Raw genomic sequence first — 4,023 nt, 5'->3', positions numbered from 1 at the left:
TCAGTCATCGGTCCGGATTTCGAAAGGAGCGTTAATCTGAAACTTCTTGAACTCTGGCAGCGCTGCTCAAGAATCATTTTATGTGTCCCCACATGCTTGAGAACATTTTGTCCTTCATAATCACCGGACTTCTAAAACACATTCTGTAATGAACATTTCCTACAATAAAATTCCATAAATGCGTAATAATTACGTAAATCCGATGATGAAACGTGAACTCAGTAAATGTATAACCAACCATGTATAATTTAAGCAACACAATCATTTCGATTAATCACAATGATTCTCACATCCGATGTCACGTGACTTGGGCATTTGGAAAGCGACCCTGAGTAATGTCACAAAAATAATAGTAAGAAGCAATGCTCTCAACCAAGGCCTTTAATAGCACTTCACACAGCAATCCCAGAAAATACGATATCTTATCTCGTGCGACACATCAGCCGAAATAGCTCAGTTGGGAGAGCGTTAGACTGAAGATCTAAAGGTCCCTGGTTCAATCCCGGGTTTCGGCAGTTAATTTTGTTCCAATTATTTTGTTGTGCCCTCTCAAAAAATACAACATTTTTGAGGCGAGATGCTTTTGACCTTGGGACCGGTAAAAAGTTCGAAGACAATTGTGCAGCGACATTTCTTTCACATCGGCTCTGTAATGCTGTGGTGTGCGTATTTGTCGGCCGTCAGATATTAAAAACGTGGTCTTCTGGGAGAGAAGTGGGCGTGTCAAGCTACGAATGCAAGCCAAGGAAGAAACGACGGCCTCCGAACGTTGATCACACGAAGAGTTCTCGCTTGCTTTAAAGTCAGAAAAGTGCGAAAAGGAGAAGACATGAAGGAAAGAAAGGAAGAAAAGACGTTTCAATGAAAAACCAAAACTGTAAAGTCCTTTGTAGTACCCTTGCAAGCCCCCTTGTAAAGAGAGACTCGCCACTTTGCGGAAACCTGTTACCAGGAACTGCGCTTCCAGCAAAGGAAAACAAGCAAGCATCGCAAATGACGACAGAGCTATATAATGAATTCAAGGGTGTGGAGATGAACTCATACAATAAAAAGTACAGAACCCTCTTAAGGGGCATCGAAGGTCTCGTTTCCTCCTACCTCAAGGATGATTTCGAATAGAGGCAACGCAGCATTATGAACCTTAGTGACCGAGCGCTGGTGACGGCATGCATGACCTTCTGAATTCTCGCCGAGTTGGGTGACAAGTAGCATGGAGCGAGGTTCTTGGAGTCTTCCTTTACATCGGATGGGCTCGGTACTGGAAATGGACCAAGCTTGGGAAGACGAGAGGATCTGGTGCCACGTGTTCAGATCAGCATATCAGCGGACCTTGAGAAGAAAGGCCAGCGGCTCAGTCTGATGGTGAGAAGTGGAGATCACAAATTTGCAATGCTTACCCAAGCATAGTAACGCAGTGTTTCTCACTTGGTGGGACGCGTACCATTAGTGCAATTCGATAGGCGGCTAAATGGAAAGTGAGAAGTTGGGTGAGGCAGTGTCCTACAAGCCGGAAGGTCGCGGGTTCGTTTCCCGATGATGTCACTGGATTTTTCCATTGACCTAATCCTTCCAGCCGCACTATAGGCCTGGGGTCGACTCAGCCTCTAACAGAAACGAGTACCGTAAATCTTCCTGAGATATAAGGTGACCGGCGCGTAAGGCTGACAACCTCACTGACATCTGTGAGCCGATTGTGTAGAAAATGTGGGAGCCTCGACGTCTCACAACCCTATGGGCCTCCAAGGCCTGTTACAGGGATAGCTGCATTTTTACATGTATGTGCGTGTAACTGCGAAACTGAGAACATTCACGGAAAAATGAGATGCTTCATTTTATTGTGGTTGGGCTACTGATTTTTGACAAAATTAGGCCTTAACGTAGTGATCCATGCCCAGGTATGTCCTTCATGGTGGCTGCCGATAGCAGCTGAAGCCTCTCAAAATAACTGTTGCTTTCCTAGGCGTACTATGCACAAAACGCACAAAATGAATGCTCAGGTCATACCTTCCCCTCTGTTTCACCTGTAAAACTACTTGACGGATTTCGCTGAAATTTGATGTTGAGGTTATTTATTACAGCGGTGGTGGTTATGAAGAGCTGTATCTGCCGGGACATAACGCCGTCTAGTCCGATCAAAGTCGCCTGCGTGTACTCTGGTTTCCTGCTCGGCTTATTCTGCAACTCTGAAAATGGAGGCGATGTTTTTTTCTGAAACATCGGTTGACTTTCAGCGGACTAGGAGGCAGTACTCTTCACCCCAAAAGTTGTTACTGAAACTCAGTTTAGTAAAATATAAGTACTAGACGTTAAATTTCAACGGATTTCACAGCGTTGTATACCAGAAGACAGAATTCCTCATAACCTTCTTTGAGAGAACGTCAAATCCGACATATAAATCCTATTTTACTTATAATTCAAATTTAACTAACCAGTTTTCTGAAAAAACTTCAACATACAGACACTGGTACCTAATATGACATATAGGTATTGCTAATATCTATATCTATAGTTGCCGGTCACGGTAGCCGAGCGGTCTAAGGCATGCACTGTCTTCGCTCGCTCGGAAACCGAGATCGTGGGTTCGAATCCCACTCAGGGCATGGATGTTTGTGTGCGTTTTTCTGTGTTTGTCTACAGGTAGAGGTCTTGCGACGAGCTGATCACTCGCCCAAGGAGTCTTACCGTACGTGTAAGATCTAGTAAACCGAAGTGAAACGGAGAGTTTCATGGAGGTAGGCCTAGGCCCAAATTGGGGCTGTAGCGCCACAGAAGAAAAAATATATCTATAGTTGAGACAGAGAGATGTGAGATGGTAGAGCCGGCAAAGACTAAGCAGAAGAGGACATTGTTGAGAGCCGCTACCAAGCAACGGCTAGTGAAGGCTGAGAAGACTTAATGTGTGCTGTAGTTAAAGTTTGTAAATCAGCGAGACTGTTACAAGTCTTCAATAAAAGCAATTACGAATCCAATCTCCGTGTCTGGTCACTAACACGTGACAGTATATTTAAGGAGACAAAGGGCACAATATTTTTAAGTGGAGTGTTGTATATAGTAGCTCAGTACTTGCAATAAATAGATACCAAGGTCGGTAAGGCAATTTGGAAATAAGCACACATTCCTGCTCCTGTTAACACAGTTATTTTTGAAGCATATAAACTTATTAACATACAAAGCCGGCGTCTCAGAAACTACTTCCGTTTCCATCATCAGGGTTGTTGTTAGAGCAGGAAAGACATACTCAGCTGTTTCTCGGCGAGCGCTGAATTGCAAGTGACACGCTAATTTTGTAAGGGAACAAAACAGCGCTGGATTTGCAGTTGACAGCTGTGACTATGAAGATGCAGCGCCGTGCAGTACGGTAGAGTTTCAGTGCTTTCTACTATTATTTCTGATTTACAATCGTTATGTTGTACAAGCCTGTTCTCCGAAACCTGGGGAAACATAACAATGCATACAGAACTACTGGGGGTTTTGGGTTTCTTCCATCGTCCGTAATTCTAGGTAATAGAGGACACGAGGTTTCGGAAACTGGATATGTTACCGTCTTCAGGTGAGAAAGGAAGACACCTACTCAGTTTGGCCCTTTAGAAAGAGCTATCTCAATCACTGGACAACTCCTGTCAGATTTACCCAGCCAGGAGTTGTCCAGTGATTGAGATTAGCTTTTTCTAACGGGCCCAACTGAGTAGGTGTCTTCATTTCTTACCTGAAGACGGAAACAGATTCAGTTTCCGAAACGTCGTGTCTTCTATTACCTACAATTCCGGACGGTGGAAAAGTCCAAAACCACAGTGTTTCTGTGTGTCATCCACCATCGTCAGAACAATGCATGTTTAGCAGACAAAGGTGACCTTGACCTCGCAGTGAGGTCCCATGTTCTAGAACTTGGCATCCATCAGATTATTCTGCAATGCCATTTGGCCACTGTAACGGGACTGCATCTGAAATAATGTTTAGAAAGAGACTAAACAAAACCCGCCTGGAATGGAATTGCGCACGCAGAGGGAGCGACCGACATGACAC

The 4,023-nt window shown here is 44.3% G+C and overlaps 1 non-coding gene across 1 annotated transcript; it reads left to right on the top strand.

Moving 5' to 3' along the window:
* Nucleotides 1-442: 442 nt before the first annotated feature.
* On the top strand, nucleotides 443-515 carry Trnaf-gaa. Its single transcript has one exon. It is a non-coding gene; the product is annotated as a tRNA-Phe (tRNA).
* The last annotated feature ends 3,508 nt before the right edge of the window (nucleotides 516-4,023 follow it).

The sequence above is a fragment of the Cryptotermes secundus genome, unplaced genomic scaffold (assembly GCF_002891405.2).
Source record: "Cryptotermes secundus unplaced genomic scaffold, Csec_1.0 scaffold870, whole genome shotgun sequence".
In the NCBI taxonomy this organism is placed as follows: Eukaryota; Metazoa; Arthropoda; class Insecta; order Blattodea; family Kalotermitidae; genus Cryptotermes; species Cryptotermes secundus.
Note: the sequence above shows the minus strand (reverse complement) of the source record. Positions and strands in the feature narration are given on the sequence as shown.